Below are 19,724 nucleotides of genomic sequence, written 5' to 3' on the forward strand. Positions count from 1 at the left end.
CAAAGTTCCAAGGATCACAACTCCTTCAATTCTCAACATTTTTAAATGATTCATTTTGCATATTACTCTTCTCAGTATCCTCTGCAACCTCTCTTTAAATTAAAAGAGCCATTTTTGCTTGGAGGATCATCAAAAGTTTGGAGACATTATAGTTCATTTGTGGACTTAGCGAAATTTGACCTATTTTCAAGTGATTTTTCCTCAACTTTCAAGGATCATAACTTCTTAAATTTTCAAAATATGAGGTTGATTCATTTTTCGAAATGTCATTTGTGATTCCCTCTATAAGCTTGCTTCAAGGACCAAGGTCAGAATATGCTTGGAAGGCCATGGAATTCATTGAAACATTACAGGTCATTTTCAGACATTTTCAGCCATTACAGGTCATTGATTCCCTCTATATGATCAGTTTTTCATGCCAACTTCAACATGGCATAACTTTGTGCTCAAGCATCCAAATGCAACCTTTCTTGGCACTTTTTAATCTTGGCCATAATGTTAACACATTGCAAATATAATGGGATCAAAATGCCTCATGAGCAAGATGCCCCATTGGGTTGAACATCGTGACTTGTAACTGAAGAAATTACCTTTTCCCGAGTTTTGAACTTTACTAATCTCAATTCCAAGCCAAATTAGAATGTTTTTTTGGACCTAAAAGTGTTTAACCAAGTCTCCAGAAGTTAATTGACCCTTAAAACACATCATTTGACTGAGTTTTGATGAGTTTCAAGTCACACTTTTCACACACTCGGATCAAATTCATTTTACATGAATTTTGCATCATTTCACCAGTATTTGGATCTAATCACATTCCCTATAAATAGAGGAAGTTATTACATTCGTTTCTTAGATTTCGAGAGCCAAGAAATCCTTGATGCAACTTGAAATTTTTCAAGAAAGTTCAATTATCGTGTTTTGAGTTTCAACTTGTTTCAATCCAATTTCAAAATTCCATTAGCACCTTCGGCACCCTCTAAAACTTTTGCAATAATTCCCAAGCTCTGAGACCTTATGAACTGCTCTAACCAGATCAAGCTTCATCAACTTCTAACCACCATCTGAACAAGGTAGTTTTGAGCATCATTTGAACTCAAACAAGTTACCACAATGTAGTCCTTCATTCTCTGATGCTTTCCCCTAACTTATCTGGTGTTCATTGACCGTGTTGATCATTTAATTTTATTTTTTATGGCTTCCTTTTTTCTGAAACTTCTATGAAATTCCCTTTGCTCAGTTTATATAAATGAATTTGGAGCATAAGGTTGAATTCAGAATGAGAAGAAGATCACAATGTTGGTGGTCTTGTGTCTTGAATTTACCAAATGATGAAACTCCAATGAGAGCTCACCGAAGTAGACAACCGGAGCTTTCTCAGGTTCTCTGAGTTTGATCAGACACGTTTGCAAAATGAAATGTTTCGATTGGTTGGATTTAAATTAGATCATGTGTTTAGCTTGCAGCTTGTTCCCTCGTGTTCTCTAACATTTGGAGTGTTAGATCTGCCACGTCAATTAATGAGGCGTGATCCAACATTCCGTGTTTTTTCTGATTTTAATTATTTTTCTTTTATTATTTTTAATTGCTTTTTATTTAAAAATTCATAGTAATTTCATTTTTTATCCAAGAAATCCCAAAATAATTTATAAAATACTCTTTTATTTTTCTTCATCTGATTTTTATTTTTCCATATTATTTTCACTAATTTCTTATTTTTCCTGAATTTTGTCTTTTGTCCTTTGTTTTAATTGGTTAAAAAATACTTTTCTGTATTTTAAAATTCTGAAAAACCTATTACATTCTTCTTATCTTATTTCCAACCTTCCATATTTTTCTAGGCCATTTATTTTGTGTTTTGAAGGACTTTATAAATTTTTCACTTTATTTCTATTTTAAAATTCATTTAAAAATATCTTTGAAGCATTTTTATTTCATTTTATTGAATTTTATATTTGTTTGACCCTTGTGTACTTCTGTAGGCCTTGGATCATGCTGGTTTAGACCTTAAGTCTCATCAAACTGAATAGATCTTAGGTGTTGACGGGGTGAAAACCCTAATCCACCAAAATAAATTATTGATTTTGATGATGACTTGATCAAACTCTTGGTCCAATTTGGGTGTGATTTCTCTTGTCCCCTTCTTCTTAATCTCTTTCTTTTCACTTTGATCAATTGGATGGTTGTGTCCATCTTGTTCATGATGTGTGGATTGGTACTTGATGAACTTTCATCATTTCAAATCTATCTCCTAATTGATCATGGATCATTTAAGGTACTTTGGATTGATGCATAAGTTTGTCCTAAGTGTCATGAAGTGTGGATTGAAGTAATGGGCCATCCTCCTAGCCTTTGTGCTTGATCATCCCTTTTTTTGTGGCATGTCTTTAAGATAATGATTTATATATAATTTCTCTAGCATGTATTAACATAAACATTATCGTTGACCGGCCTCGGATAGTTGTCACTTCTACATAAGTCCAATTAAGATTGCTTAACATAGCGCTAAATTTGTCCCAAAGAAAACAAAGACATTTTTATAAGTGAGATTGTAAGTCTCCCATTCCTCATGGTATTATGTGAAAATGTTGCTCCTTTTCCATTTGTGAGAGCTAGTGGCATTCTTGTTGATTTTATACAAGTTGGAGCCCTTCTCATAAATTATGTATATGTTCATATTTTCATGCTTGTGAGTTGATAGTTGAGTGTTCTCCAAAAAGTGACCAAAATATTTTTTCATCTTTGATTACTAACATCCTTTACTAACACTTTACTTGTATTAACTTTTACATCAAAGTCATTTACTTTTATGCTCTTTTATTTTATGCCATTTACTTTTTACTCTATATTTAGAATTCCATATCATATTATTTATGTTTTTGTCATTTTGTTCTTTGTCCATTTGGGCCTTTTTTTTATATCATTGTAAAGAAGACATTATTAAAGAAAAACCTAAAAAATACTTGATTATCTTGAATCATGGACTTGTGGTTACTATCCTTGGCAATATTATGGAGTGATGGACTTAGAATTGAGACCTTGACCTTTGCTTTGGACTTGCGATTTGAGATCTTGGGATTCATCTGATACCTTTGACTTTGGACTTCCTTTAGAGACTTGGTTGAGTTACTTTGGTTTCATCTGATGCATGGATTATTATTTTCCTATTTGGCTTGATTTAGGCTTAATCTAAAGGAGGGAATTCTTGCTTGACTTATGTCATAAATCTTGCTATCTCTTAGTTAGATCTTTCCGCCCTAGCTTTTACTTTATGCTCTAGGATATTATCTTCTTCTCCTCCCTTTCTTTCATTTTCAAAATCTTCCCTCTTTTTCAAAACCTTCTTGTTTTTTAAACATGCACCACTTTCTCAATAAACCTTGACTTATGTCAAGTGATTTTCAAAAAAAATCCTAATAAATTCTAATTCATATCAAGCATATTTAGACAAATTTCTAAATACCTAAAAAATGTCTAACTCATTCAAATCATTTTATGCCCTTGTGCACTTTTCCTTTTAAAACTCTTCTCAAGGGATTAGACATGAGTCATTTCCATTGTTGAGATATAATTGTCCCATCCCCATAATATTGATGACAATTCTTTTCCATTTGTAAGAGCTAGTGACATACTTGTTGATCCTTATCCAAGTTAGAGCCCTTCTCATGATGATTAAAAGTACTTATACTTGTGGGTGACTAGTTGAATATTCTCCTAAAAATGACAAAATGTTTTTTCCATAAAAATGAATACAAACAAACTTCCTTTGTTATTTTTACCAAGAACTACGAGGTTTTGATCTTCCATTTCACATTGTTGGTACATAGGCATGAGACTTCAAAAGTCTTGGCAAACACAAAAATCATAAAAAAATATTTCTTTTCCTCATCTTTTCATTCTTTTTGCAAACAACACCATTTTAAAGGCAAAATGCACAAATTTTCAAAGAGGTTCCCATGGAGTACCAGGGAGGTTTAGGGCGCTAATCCCTTCCCTTTGCATAACTAACCCCCAAAACCTTATCTCTTTTATTAGTTTTATTTTAAAACTTCTTCAGGTTTTGTTCATAATTTTTCCCTTTTCCTTTGGAAACAATAAGAGGACGGTGGCGACTCTTGCTTTGCGAGTTAAGTTATTTGATACCTTAATCCCCAAAAAATTATCGCTACAAAATTGCAATGGCTAAAGAGATGTTAAGGACAGGTTACTATAGGTTAACAATGGAATATGATTGTTGTAAATATGTGAAGAAGTGCCATAAATGTCAGATTTCTGCTAATAAGATGCATGTGCCTCTGACATTTTCTCAATGTTATTTCATCTCCATGGCCTTTCTCTATGTGGGGAATCAATATGATTGGTATGATTGAACCAAAGCTTCAAATGGACATCGTTTCATCCTGGTAGCCATTTATTACTTCACCAAATGGGTTGAATCAACATCTTTTGCTAATGTGACCAAGCAAGTTATGGTCCGATTTATCAAGAATCACATTATTTGCCGATGTAGTTTTCCAAGTAAGATCATCTCTGATAATGGGTCGAACTTGAATAACAAGATGATGAAAGAGCTTTGTGATGACTTCAAGATTGAACATCATAACCCTTATTCTTACAGACCCAAGAAGAATGGTGATGTTGAAGGCGCAAATAAGAACATTAAGAAGATTATCCAGAAGATAGTTGTGACGTATAAGGATTGGCATGAGATGCTCCCTTTTGCTTTATATGGATATCGTACGTCTGTCTGCACATCAAAAGGGGCAACCCCTTTCTCTCTTGTGTATGGCATGGAAGCAGTGCTCCTTGTAGAGATTGAGATCCCATCAATACGAGTCTTGATGGAAGCTAATTTGTCTGACACTAAATGGTGTCAGAACAAATGTGATCATTTGAATTTAGTTGAAGAGAAAAGAATGAAGGTTGTTTGTCATGGCCAATTATATCAAAAGAGAATGAAGAGAGCGTTTGACAAAAAGGTTCAACCTCGTGTATTTAGAGAAGGTGACCTTGTGCCCAAGAAGATCTAGTCTTTCAACACTGATTCTAGGGGCAAGTGGACTCCTAATTATGAAGGCCCATATGTTGTTAAGAGAGATTTCTATGGTGGTGCAATGATTCTTACAACTAGGGATGGTGAGGAGTTCCCTCGTCCTGTGAATGCTGATGCAGTCAATAAATACTTCACCTAAAAGAAAAATAAAAGAACAACTCGCTAAGTTGAAAACCCAAAATGAGGCATAGGAAAAAATGAGTGTCTCGGTGGATTGAAAACCCGAAAGGGCGTTACAAGAAAAAATTAGAGACATTAACAGAAAGTAATCATCCCGATAGATTGAACCCAAAAGGGAAATCTAAGCAAAAGTTGGGGATTATGGCAAGTAACTACATATGGTTATCACAGCTTCTCATTCAGTCATCCTTGACCGAAGTTCAAAGCATAACGGAATTCAATGTTGTTAGGGAGAATAGTGGCCATTGTATTTCAATGTAGCCCTTTCCATGTATTTACCATTTTTCAACTTTGTAATAATCCATGGAGTCATGCAATTCGTAGACTACCATTCTATTAATAAAATTTGATCCTTTTGCCAATTTATTTTCTATTCGTACTTTGTTTTAGTTAAAAAAAATCATTTATTTTTTATAATAATTTTTGAAACAAAAGATAACTAAGCAATCATGTTTCGAAAATTTACAATATATATATATATATATATATATTATATATAATATATATATATATATATATATATATATATAATATATATATATATATATATATATATATATATATAATATATATATATATATTCTTCCTCGACTTGTGAATACGAAAGAGGAATGTTAATAGCAATCTCAAGGATGGTAAGATCCTGAAGAATGGAATTTAGTGACTTGCCCAGACAAGATTTCGTTTTGTTACATGTGTAACATTTTCCCCAATATAAGATTGCAGAAATGGTAGAATCCCTAGCAAGATCTCCGCCAGCATCTCCTTCTTGATGAGATTAGCCGAGTATCCGATTGTACTATGTTATCAGTCTAACTCCCTTTGCGTCTGTTTTGTCAGCATATTCATACGCATATGCATAGCATCATGATGTTTTGTAGGTGTTTAATTGGCTGCATTATATGGTAAAACACTAGCTGGATTCTAATGTCTTGACTGATGTCATGACATGGTGTGGATGTGTGACTGCATTGTAGGTTAGAATATCTAACTGTACTCTGATGTCTTGACTGATGTCATGACACACTTGAGTAGTTACTGCAGGATTACCTAACACAGGATTTATTGAATGTCAAACTGGATGCTGTGACATTCATCCCTGTAAGCAGCTACTGAGGAATATAACAGTTGGTGTTCTGTTAGAGCTCAGTATTCATTTGCAGTCTGGTTATCAAGGAAGAACCAGATCTGGCACAAGGCCTACTGTATGAATGTCAAACTGGATGTTATGACATTCATCATGGACAGTATATACTGAACATTAGACAGAGTGGTGTTCTGCTATACTTCAGCATGGTACTTAGTCTGTTACTATAGTATGGTCATTTTGATCATGTACAGGTCAGCAAAATTGTACAGTCTGTTTACTGGAAAAACAGACTCAGCATATGGACCTTGTTGTCAAGCTGAATATCGTGACATTCATTCCTGACAGCATATGCTAGATTGTAGGTTGTTCAGTTTTCTATTTCAGCTTTTCTTGGGCTATTCTTCAGGAAGTCAACAGCTTAGAGAAAAACCAGGAAATCAACAACCAAGTTACATTTAATGAACCTAACAAATAGCCTATTTGTTAGTAACCTAAATGTTGAATTTATGGGAACTCGTGTGACCTTAAATTCAGGAGAATACAGGTGCAAAAGCCCAGGTGCTGCAATATAAAAAGGAAGGCGTTCCTTCATTCAGCTTCGGGGATTTTGAGGCGTGAAGATTAAGTGTGTCCATCTTACTTCATTGTTGTATTTTTGTGAGTCTTGTATTAGACATATCTTGTAAGCCAAGCCATTATCACGTTGATGATTGTTTTGGTATAGGGTGTTCATTGAGTTGTAAGTGTTGTGTCACTCAAAGCTTTTAAGCGTGAGTGTTGTGTATCTTGATTAAAGCTGTGAAGCACAATCAAGAGTTGTTTGAAGTGTGACTTCAAAGTATCTTTAATATTGATTAAAGGTAGTAATCACTAAGGTGATTGAGGGGGAGTGAGTAGGAACTCTGATCTTAGTGTAAGATTGAAATTGCATTGGGTAGGGATTAAGTGATAAGTTGTAAACGGGTGAGTTTAGCTTTGAATTGATACTACTAATAGTGGATTTCCTCCCTGGCTTGGTAGCCCCCAGATGTAGGTCATGTTGGACTGAACTGGGTAAACAATCACTTGTGTTATTTACTGCACTTACGTTTAAGTTCTGTATAATTCCTGTCTGTGCAGAATTGGATGTCATAACAACCCGTGTGACATCTAAAGTCTGATAACTAGAATTTCAATTGGCATCAGAGCATGAACCCTGCCTGTGAATTTCTGGGTGAGATCTAGGGAAGTTACTTTCTAGTACCATGGACAAGGATATAGGACACTCAAACAGACCACCCATGTTGGATGGCTCTAATTATGATGACTGGAAGCCTCGTATGATAGCCTTCTTAAGGTCTCTAGAAAGCAAAGTCTGGAGAGCTGTCAACAAAGGATGGGAACATCCAATGAGGACAGGTGAAGATGGAGTCAGTGTGCAGATTCCTGAAGAAGAGTGGGACAAGGAGCAAGAGGCATTAGCTCTTGGAAATTCCAAGGCCTTGAATGCATTGTTCAATGGAATCAGTAAGAACATCTTCAGGCTGGTACACCACTGTGAACTAGCTAAGGAAGTTTGGGATACCCTCAAGGTAACTCATGAAGGTACTTCCAAGGTGAAGATGTCCAAACTTCAGATGCTGACCACCAAGTTTGAAAATTTGAGGATGAAAGAGGATGAGACTATTCATGACTTTCACATGAATATTCTTGAAATTGCAAACACCTCTGGTGGACTAGGTGAGAAAATGGCTAAAGAGAAACTTGTAAGAAAGATTCTCAGGTATTGCCTAAGAGATTTTCTATGAAGGTCACCGCCATAGAGGAGGCGCAGAACATCTGCAATATGAAGGTAGATGAGCTCATTGGTTCTCTCCAAACCTTTGAAATGGGCTTGTGTGAGAATGCTGAAAAGAAGAACAAAAGCATAGCTTTTGTATCTAATGCTGAAGAGGAGTCAGAAGCAGGATATACTGAAGGTGATGAAAGTATATCAGAAGCCTTAGCCATGCTTGGGAGACAGTTCAACAAGTTCGTGAAGAAGATTGATCAAAGAGGGAGACCTAATGTCAAGAACATCCCGTCTGACATCAGGAAAAGATCAACTTCTGAAGAAAAGTTCAACCAAGGCAAGGGAATCCAGTGTCATGGTTGTGAAGGGTATGGACACGTCAGAGCTGAATGCCCTACTTATATCAAGATGAAACAGAAGAGGCTAACTATCACATGGTCTGAAGGAGATTCTGAAAGTGAATCTGAAGGAGAATCTGCCAAACATGTCACTGCACTAACCAGTGTTTGTGCCTTTGATGATGACTCAAGTGCAGATGAACTGACCTTTGATGAACTTGCTATAGCCTATAAGAAGATGTGTACCACCAGTGCAGAAGTGCGTGCACAAGGAGAAAAGCAGAAGAACCTCATCAAGGAAATGGAAGATGAGAGACAGAAGCAACTGTTTGTCATAGAGGGTCTAAATGGTGAGATAGCCCTGCTGACCTCCAAGCTGAATCAGATGACCAAATTCATCAGAATGATGAATAAGGGAACTGACATCTTGGAAGAGATACTAAAGGTGGGACAGCAGTCTGGAACCAAATCTGGCCTAGGATTTGGGAAAATATCCTCAGCTGAACACAAACGCCCAAAGGCAAAAGTTCAGAAGTTCAAGCGGAAGTCAAAGCCAATGTCTCAACATCGAGGAATTAGGATGAATGATCATCAGAAGAGGAAATACCAGGAGTGGAGGTGTCACCACTGTGGTAGGCTTGGTCATATAAAAGCCTTCTGCTACTGGATTCATGGTTTCCCTAACCAAGCCACGCATGGCAGGCCTAAGCATAAACCATATAAGCGCTATGTTCCCATCAAGAAGCAACAATGGTATGCTAAGATAGCACACACTGCTCTAAGGGCCTCTACGAGAGAAGACTGGTACTTTGATAGTGGATGCTCAAGACATATGACTGGTATGGAAAATCTACTGGTGGATATTCAACCTTACACTACCAGCTATGTGACCTTTGGTGATGGTGCCAAAGGTAAAATAAAAGGTGTGGGTAAGCTGGACTCCTCTGGAGTTCCAAAACTGAATAATGTGTTGTTAGTAAGAGGACTAACTGCAAACCTCATCAGCATAAGTCAGCTGTGTGATCAAGGGTTTCATGTTCAGTTTACTAAGGAGCTTTGCATTGTGGCTAATGGTGGCAATCAGGAAGTTATGAGAGGAACCAGGTCCAAAGATAACTATTATCTGTGGGAACCTAAAGTCTCTAACTTTTCTACAATATGCTCCTCAACCAAGGAAGAACAGGAGGTGAAGATGTGGCATAGACGTCTTGGACATCTCCACTTAAGGGAAATGAAGAAGATTATATCCAAGGAAGCAGTCAGAGGGATCCCAAAGCTGCATATTGATGAAGGAAGAGTCTGTGGTGAATGTCAGGTGGGCAAGCAAACCAAGATGTCACATCCGAAGCTGGGACATCCTACAACTTCCAGAGTTCTGGAACTGTTGCATATGGACTTAATGGGACCTATGCAGGTTGAAAGTCTTGGTGGGAAGAGATATGCCTACGTGGTGGTTGATGACCATTCCAGATACACGTGGATAAGCTTCATCAGAGAGAAGTCAGATACATTTGATGTCTTCAAAGACCTGTGCATCAGACTTCAAAGGGAAAAGGACAGTTGTGTGGTCCGAATTAGGAGTGATCATGGTACGGAGTTCAAGAATTCCAAGTTTGAGGAGTTTTGCTCGTCTGAAGGAATAAGTCATGAGTTCTCCTCCCCTATAACTCCCCAGCAGAATGGGATAGTTGAAAGAAAAAATAGAACTATTCAAGAATCTGCCAGAGCAATGATTCATGCAAAGAAGCTCCCCATGCACTTTTGGGCTGAAGCAATGAATACCGCGTGCTATGTTCACAACAGAGTCACCTTGAGAAAAGGAACCTCCTCCACTCTGTATGAAATATGGAAAGGCAGAAAACCTACTGTGAAGTACTTTCATATCTTTGGAAGTAAATGCTACATTCTAACAGATCGTGAACAGAGAAGAAACCTAAATCCGAAAAGTGATGAGGGTATATTTCTGGGATACTCCACTAACAGCAGAGCCTACAGAGTGTTCAACTACAGGACCAATGTCCTGATGGAATCCATAAATGTTATTGTGGACGATAAAGAGGAAGGAACCGATGTCATGGAGGATGTTGAAACATTCCTTGACAGTTCAACTGACATTCCAGTCAAGTCTGAAGAAGTAGAGGAACCTCCTCCTGAATGTGAAGTAGATGCAACCACCAAAGTGCCATCTATCAGAATTCAGAAAGACCACCCTAAGGATCTTATCATAGGGGATCCCAATAGTGGTGTGACTACCAGGTCACGGGGAATAAGCTCAAATTCCTGCTTTGTATCCAAGGTTGAACCAAAAAATGTGAAAGAAGTCCTGACTGACGAATACTCGATCATTGCCATGCAAGAGGAACTTGAGCAGTTCAAAAGGAATGAAGTATGGGAGCTAGTTCCAAGACCTGAAGGGACCAACATCATTGGTACCAAGTGGATCTAAAAAAACAAATCTGATGAGAAAGGAGTAATCACTAGGAATAAGGCAAGACTAGTGGCTCAAGGATACACTCAAGTTGAAGGGGTAGATTTTGATGAGACATTTGCTCCTGTGGCTAGGCTTGAGTCCATCAGATTGTTGTTAGGGGTAGCATGCATCCTGAAGTTTAAACTATTCCAAATGGATGTGAAGAGTGCATTCTTGAATGGCTACTTGAATGAAGAAGTCTTTGTGGAACAACCTAAAGGGTTTTGTGATCCTAACCAACCTAAGCATGTATACAAGTTGAGGAAAGCCTTGTATGGGTTGAAACAAGCACCTAGAGCATGGTATGAAAGGTTGACCGAATTTCTGACCTCAAATGGATACAGAAAAGGTGGAATAGATAAAACCTTGTTTGTGAAGGATGAAGACGGCAAAATCATGATTGCTCAAATCTATGTGGATGATATAGTCTTTGGTGGAATGTCAGAACAAATGGTTCAACAATTTGTTCACCAGATGCAATCTGAGTTTGAAATGAGTCTAGTTGGAGAACTGACCTATTTCCTTGGAATGCAAGTAAACCAAATGGAGGACTCTATGTTTCTCTCCCAAAGCAAGTATGCCAAGAATATAGTTAAGAAGTTTGGTATGGATAATGCTAGGCACAAGAGGACTCCTGCGCCTACTCATTTGAAGTTAACCAAAGATGATGGAGGGCCTGGTGTTGATCAATGCTTGTATAGAAGCATGATAGGAAGCCTACTTTACCTAACTGCAAGTAGACCTGACATTTCTTATGCAGTTGGAGTATGTGCTAGATACCAAGCAGAGCCTAAAGTGAGCCACTTGAATCAAGTCAAAAGGATTCTCAAGTACATCAATGGGACTTGTGACTATGGGATGCTGTATTCACATGGGTCTGAACCTGTCCTATCTGGGTACTGTGATGCTGACTGGGCTGGGAGTGCTGATGACAGAAAAAGCACATCAGGTGGATGTTTCTTCTTAGGAGACAATCTCATATCTTGGTTCAGCAAGAAGCAGAATTGTGTTTCTCTGTCCACTGCAGAGGCTGAATACATAGCTGCTGGAAGCAGTTGTTCCCAACTGGTTTGGATGAAACAGATGCTCACTGAGTATAATGTCACTCAAAATGTCATGACATTGTTCTATGATAATCTCAGTGCCATCAATATCTCCAAGAATCCCATCCAACACAGCAGGACCAAACATATTGACATTAGGCACCACTTCATCAGAGATCTGGTGGAAGACAAGGTGATCACTTTGGTACATGTAGCCACGGACCTTCAACTGGCTGACATATTTACAAAGGCTCTGGATGCTACTCAGTTTGAAAACTTAAGGAGCAAACTGGGAATATGTCTCTCTGAGACCTTATAGCAACCACTGATGTTTGGGATGTATTGTTTAATATCTCTGCCTATTAAACAATTGGTACTATGCTCTGATTGTTCAACAGATCACAACTATGCTACTTGCAACAAGTGTGTCTACAAGAGGGTAAGGAGACACCCTACCGTGAGAAGGCCAATATACCTGTAGGAGTTCAAGGATGATGTTCATGCAGGAGTGGTTCTGGATGTCAGAAACAAAATCATGGCATCTGATATGGTGGTACCTACTGTAAAGCAAAAGTGGGTGATTACTTGATCAAAGCTGTGAAGCAAGATCAAGTGGATGCTAACTTGGTTGAAACTGAGGAGTAAAACCAAGTCTGTAACTCTGTCATTATTCTCTGGTTTTGTTGTTGGCTTTGGCAACATTTTTGACAAAAAGGGGGAGTAATAACCACCACACCACCACCCCTGACAAACAGAGTGGGTCTCTACAACAGACTCTCGTGACAGATTCCCTCCCCTGCAGCTGCTGTGTGTTGAAGTTTAGATTTAACTTCTGTATGTGTGTGCTGCTGTGTGAAGTTTTTCTTTAACTTCCATGAGTGTGAGTGTGCTGCCACTCTGAGTGTATTAGCTAGGTTTATTTCCTGCTAGATGTGTGATTCCGCTGCTATGAACACTGTTATGGGGATCAAAGTGTTTTAGCCAAAAATTTGCCAAAGGGGGAGTTTGTAGGTGGTTAATTGCTGCATTATATGGTAAAACACTAGCTGGATTCTAATGTCTTGACTGATGTCATGACATGGTGTGGATGTGTGACTGCATTGTAGGTTAGAATATCTAACTGTACTCTGATGTCTTGACTGATGTCATGACACACTTGAGTAGTTACTGCAGGATTAGCTAACACAGGATATATTGAATGTCAAACTGGATGCTGTGACATTCATCCCTGTCAGCAGCTACTGAGGAATAGAACAGTTGGTGTTCTGTTAGAGCTCAGTATTCATTTGCAGTCTGGTTATCAAGGAAGAACCAGATCTGGCACAAGGCCTACTGTATGAATGTCAAACTGGATGTTATGACATTCATCATGGACAGTATATACTGAACATTAGACAGAGTGGTGTTCTGCTATACTTCAACATGGTACTTGGTCTGTTCTTCAAGAGAATAACAGAACTAACTTAAGGCCAAATGTGTAAATGTTAAATTGGACACTTTGACATTTATTAATGTAAGTTGTTACTGTAGTATGTTCATTTTGATCATGTACAGGTCAGCAAAATTGTACAGTCTGTTTTCTGGAAAAACAGACTCAGCATATGGACCTTGTTGTCAAGCTGAATGTCGTGACATTCATTCCTGACAGCATATGCTAGATTGTAGGTTGTTCAGTTTTCTGTTTCAGCTTTTCTTGGGGTATTCTTCAGGAAGTCAACAGCTTAGAGAAAAACCAGGAAATCAACAACCAAGTTACATTTAATGAACCTAACAAATAGCCTATTTGTTAGTAACCTAAATGTTGAATTTATGGGAACTCGTGTGACCTTAAATTCAGGAGAATACAGGTGCAAAAGCCCAGGTGCTGCAATATAAAAAGAAAGGCGTTCCTTCATTCAGCTTCGGGGATTTTGAGGCGTGAAGATTAAGTGTGTCCATCATACTTCACTGTTGTATTTTTGTGAGTCTTGTATTAGACATATCTTGTAAGCCAAGCCATTATCACGTTGATGATTGTTTTGGTATAGGGTGTTCATTGAGTTGTAAGTGTTGTGTCACTCAAAGCTTTTAAGCGCGAGTGCTGTGTATCTTGATTAAAGCTGTGAAGCACAATCAAGAGTTGTTTGAAGTGTGACTTCAAAGTATCTTTAATATTGATTAAAGGTAGTAATCACTGAGGTGATTGAGGGGGAGTGAGTAGGAACTCTGGTCTTAGTGTAAGATTGAAATTGCATTGGGTAGGGATTAAGTGATAAGTTGTAAACGGGTGAGTTTAGCTTTGAATTGATACTACTAATAGTGGATTTCCTCCCTGGCTTGGTAGCCCCCAAATGTAGGTCATGTTGGACTGAACTGGGTAAACAATCACTTGTGTTATTTACTGCACTTACGTTTAAGTTCTGTATAATTCCTGTCTGTGCAGAATTGGATGTCATAACAACCCGTGTGACATCTAAAGTCTGATAACTAGAATTTCATGTTTGTTTACGCATTTTTAATTCTCTTGGTGCCTCCCCACTTTCTGGTGTTTTCACTCCATGCAGAGTGTCTGCGTCCTCTCTCCAATAGAGTGTCGACCTTAAGCAGAAAGCGTTTATCCTTTCTAAATTCCCCCCACAGAGCTTGATCCTCGTGGAAAATTTTGTTTCAGTTTTCCTTTCCAGTTTATTACTTGGATGAAATTAATCTCCAATTGAGTTCATGTCCTCATTAGATCGAGTCTTCTTTGAACTTTTCTCTCCAGTTCCTAGTCGGGCCCCCCTTTGGAAACTGTTATTCTCCCTATAGAGATCCTTGTTTGCATTCATATCATATCATAACCATTTTGCGGTATCATTGGGCCAAAATTTTGGTCTTTGATATTTAAGTCTCTTCAACCTTGTCGAGATAAAGATTTCAACCTTCATATCTCCAAATTGAAGAAGCTTAAATAGGGGTATCTATCATACCCTAATTTTTAATCCTAAGATCCCACATACCATTGGCATCCTTTCACACAAACAATGTCACATCTTGATCCTCCCCCCTATCATCTTTGGGTTTTCTTTTTGCAGGGATCACCAAGCACCTCTTTATTAGTGTTTTACCTTTGTGTTTATATGATTAATTTCTTATCTAACCACTAATCAAAATAGCAAAATATATGTTTTATTTTCCTTAAGTTTATTATGCAAGGTAGGGCTTTTCAATCAAGACAATCTCAAAGTTTTGTTGCTTACTTCTCATGGAAAATCAAAGGTTCATGTGTTTATTTCCATGCCTTATTAAATAATCAACTTCAAGCTTTGAGCAATATAATTAAGAGGAAATAAAGGACACCTTATTTTGAGTTCATATGATCATCCATGTTCTTTAAAATGCAAGGAAAGTCCAAGTCCATAAGCTTGTTCCAAGTGGTTTGACCAAAAAGTCAACATTTGAGTCAAGGTTCCAATAATCACAACTCCTTCAATTCTCAACATTATTTAATTCTTATTTTTGAATATGTCTCTTCTAAACAGCCTCTACAACTCCACTTTACAAGACAAGATCCAATTATGCTTGGAGGATCATCAAAAGTTTGGAGACATTATAGGTCATTTGTGGACTTAGTGAAATTTGACATATTTTCAAGTGACGTTTTCTCAACTTTAAAGATTCATAACATCTTCAACTTTTAACATTTAAGACTAATTCTTTTTGCACAATATCATTTATGTCTGTCTCTACAAGTTTTCTTCAAGGATCAAGGGAAAATATGCTTGAAAGGCCATGGAATTCATTGAAACATTATAGGTCATTTTCATCCATGGAACACTTGAATTTTTCTAAGTTATATGATCAGCTTTTCATGCCAACATCAACCTGAAATAACTTTGTTCTCAGACATCCAAATGCAACCTTTCTTGGAACATTGTAATGTTGGCTATATTGTCAGCACATTGCGAAAACAATGGGACCAAATGCCTCCTGAGCAAGATGCTCCATTGGGTTGAACATGGTGAATTGGAACTAAAGAAATCACCATTGCCCGAAATTTGAACTTCACTAATCTCAATTCCAAGCCAAATTAGCATGTGTTTTGAACCTAAACATATTTAAACAAGTCTCCAGAAGTTTATTGACCTTTGAAATACCTCATTTGACTGAGTTTTGATGAGTTGCAAGTCACACTTTTCTCACATTCATATAAAATTTGTTTTGCACGAATTCAACATCATTCCACACGTATTTGGATCCAAATACGTTCCCTATAAATAAGGTAATCTACTGCATTTATTTCGAAGATTTTAAGAGCCAAGAAATCCCTGCTGCAACTTGAAATTTTCCAAAAGAAAACTCAACTATCGTGTTTTGAATTCTAGCTTATTTCAACCCAATTTTATTGATTCCATTAGCATCTTCGGCATCCTTTGATGCTTTTGCAACAATTCTCAAGCCCTGAGACTTTCTGAAGTGCTCTAACCAGATCGAGCTTCATCAACTTTTGACCACAATTGGACAAGGTAGTTTTGAGCATCATTTGAACTCAAACAAGTCACCACAATGTAGTCATTCACTCTTTGATGCTTTCACCTAACTTATCTGGTGTTGGTTGATCGTGTTCGTTATTTAATTTCATTTTTCATGTCCATCTTAATCTAGGGAGTGTTGGATTTGCCACGTCAATTAATGAGGCATGATCCAACGCTTTGTGTTTTTCTTATTTTTAATTCTTTTTCTTTTATTATTTTTAATTTCTTTTTTTGCTAAATTCATAGTAATTTCATTTTTCATCCAAAACATCCCAAAATAATTTTTAAAATTCTCTTTTACTTTTATTCATCTGATTTTTATTTTTTCACGTTTTATTTCACTGATTTTCTATTTTTCATGAATTTTCTCTTTTCACCTTTGTATTAATTGGTTTAAAAATACTTGTTTGCATTTTTAAATTATGAAAATTTATTACATGCTTCTTATTTTATTTCCAACCTTTTATGATTTTCTTGGCCATTTATTTGGTGTTTTGAAGGACTTTATGGAATTTTCATTTTATTTCTATTTTAAAATTAATTTAAAAATACTTTTGTGCATTTTTGTTCCATTTAATTTCATTTTATATTTGTGTGACCTTTGTGAACTTCTGTTGGCCTTAGATCATAATTGTTTAGATCATAAGTCTCGTCAAACTCCATGGATCTTGGTTGTTGATGGGGTGAAAACCTTAATCCACCAAAATGGATGATTGATTTTGATGATGGCTTGATCAGACTTTTGATCCAAATTGGGTGTGACCTCTCTTGTCCCCTTCTTATTCATCTCTTTCTTTTCCCTTCGATCAATTGGATGATTTATGTATATTTTTTCTTGATCTGTGGATTGGTACTTGATGAACTTCCATCTTTTCAAATCTATCTCGTAATTGATCATGAATCATTTAAGGTACTTTGGATTGATGCATAAGTTTGTCCCAAGTATCATGAAGTATGGATTGAAGTAATGAACCATCCTCATAGCCTTTGTGCTTGATCATTCCTTCTTTTATTTTTTGTGTGGAATGACTTTAGGAGAATTATTTACATATAATTTCTCTAGCATGTATTAACACTAACATTATTATTGATTGGCCTCAGATAGTTGTAACTTCTACAAAAGTCCAATTACGATTTCTTAACATAGTGCTAAATTTGTCCCAAAAGCAAAGGCATTTTTATAAGTGAGATTGTAAGTCTCATACTCCTCATGTTATTGTGTGAAAATATTGCTTCCTTTTCATTTGTGAGAGCTAGTGCATTACTTGTTGATTTTATCGAAGTTGGAGCCCTTCTCATAATGATGTATAGGTTCATCTTTTCATGATTGTGGGTGAATAATTGAGTGTTATCCAAAAAATGACCAAATCATCTTTCATTTTTTATTACTAATAGCATTTACTAACATTTTACGTGTATTAATATTTACTTCAATGTCATTTACTTTATGCTCTTTTATTGTATGCCATTTACTCTATGTTTAGCATCCCATATCATATTATTTGTGATTACGTCATTTGTTCTTTTTCCTTTTGGACTTTTATTTCATATCCTTGTAATGGAAACATTAATAAAGAAAAACCTAAAAAGAAACTTGGCTCTCCTGAGTCATGGACTAGTGGTTACTATCCTTGGCAATATTGTGGAGTTATGGACTTAGAATTAGGATCTTGACCTTTGCTTTTAGACTTGTGATTTGAGACCTTGGGATTCATCTAGTACCTTTGGCTTTGGACTTCTTATGTAGATTTGGTTGAGTTACTTTGGTTTCAACTGATGGATGATTATTCTTTGCTTTTTCTGGCTTGCTTGAGGCTTAATCCAAAGGAGGAAATTCTTGCTTGACTTATGTCATAAATCTTGTTATCTCTTGGTTTGATCTTTCCTCCCTAGTTTTTACTTTATGCTCTAGGATAGTCTCTCTTTCTCATCTTCTTCCTTAATTTTCAAAATCACCTCTCTTTTTTTCCAAAACATTCTTGTTTTCTAACTTAAACCATTTTCTTAACAAACCTTGAATTTTGTCAAGTGATTTTAAAAACTTTTTACTAATAAATATTAATCAATCTTAAGCATATCTAGAACAATTTCAAAAGACTTAAAATATGCATAACTCATGTAAACCATTATGTAGCCTTTGTGCCCTTTTACTTTTAAAACTTTTCTCAAAGGTTTAGACATGATTCATTTCCATAGTTGAGATATAATTCTCATATCCCCATAGTATTGATGACAATTATTTTCCCTTTGTGAGAGCTAGTGGCATACTTGTTGATCCTTATACAAGTTGGGGCCCTTGTCATGATGATGCAAAGTTTTAATACTCGTGGGTGACTAGGTGAGTATTCTCCTAAAAATGACAAAATATCTTCTCATTAAAAATGAATCAAAACAAACTTTTTTGTTATTTTTACCACGAACTACGAGGTTTTAATCTTCCATTGCACTTTGTTGGTAAGTATGCATAAGACATCAAAAAGTCTTAGCAAACACCGAAAATCATAAAAAAATATTTCCTTTCCCATCTCTCCAATCTTTTGCAAACAACACCTTTTTCAAACTAAAATGTACAGATTTTTATAGAGGTTCCCATGAATATTTAGGGGGCTAATACCTTCCCTTTGCATAACTAACTCCCGGACCCTTATCTCTTTTTATTAGTTTTGTTTTAAAACTTCTTTGAGTTTTGTTCATACTATTTCCCTTTTCATTTGGAAACAATAAAAGCGCGGTGGCGACTCTTGCTTTATGAGTTAAGTTAATCAATAGATTAATCTCAAATACTTTACCGCTACAGGTACCAGATAAATCCTTTACAAATCTTGTAACATAATTCTTTATAAATTTAAAACGTGTAGGGACCTCACTAATATCATCTATAAGGGGGTATCAATAGACCTTAGTAATGATCACTTTGCGAAAATCTTTGAGCTGAATTTTGTAGGAATATCTTACAACCGTGATAGACCCTTAGGCTTTAGAAACTTCAAACACTCCAAAACCCTTAATACCATTGTCATCTATCCTATGGAGAAGAAGAACGTCCCTTTTAAATCCATCCACTTGAAACCAAAGGTTAGTATCCTTCACTACCTTCTAACTAGGATTCTCTTTTCAAGGAACATAAACCATAGCTATGTCATTAGAGAATATGTAGTACCCTTATGGATTTTGACCCAAGAAATTTCTACTAATTAGGAAGAAGGAATTTTTTAACCACATGATCTAATGCAAAGAGATTCAAGCAGCAAGACTCCCGTAGAATACCTAGTTTATCAATTTGTCTCAT

This window comes from Lathyrus oleraceus, chromosome 6 (genome assembly GCF_024323335.1).
Source record: "Lathyrus oleraceus cultivar Zhongwan6 chromosome 6, CAAS_Psat_ZW6_1.0, whole genome shotgun sequence".
NCBI lineage: Eukaryota > Viridiplantae > Streptophyta > Magnoliopsida > Fabales > Fabaceae > Lathyrus > Lathyrus oleraceus.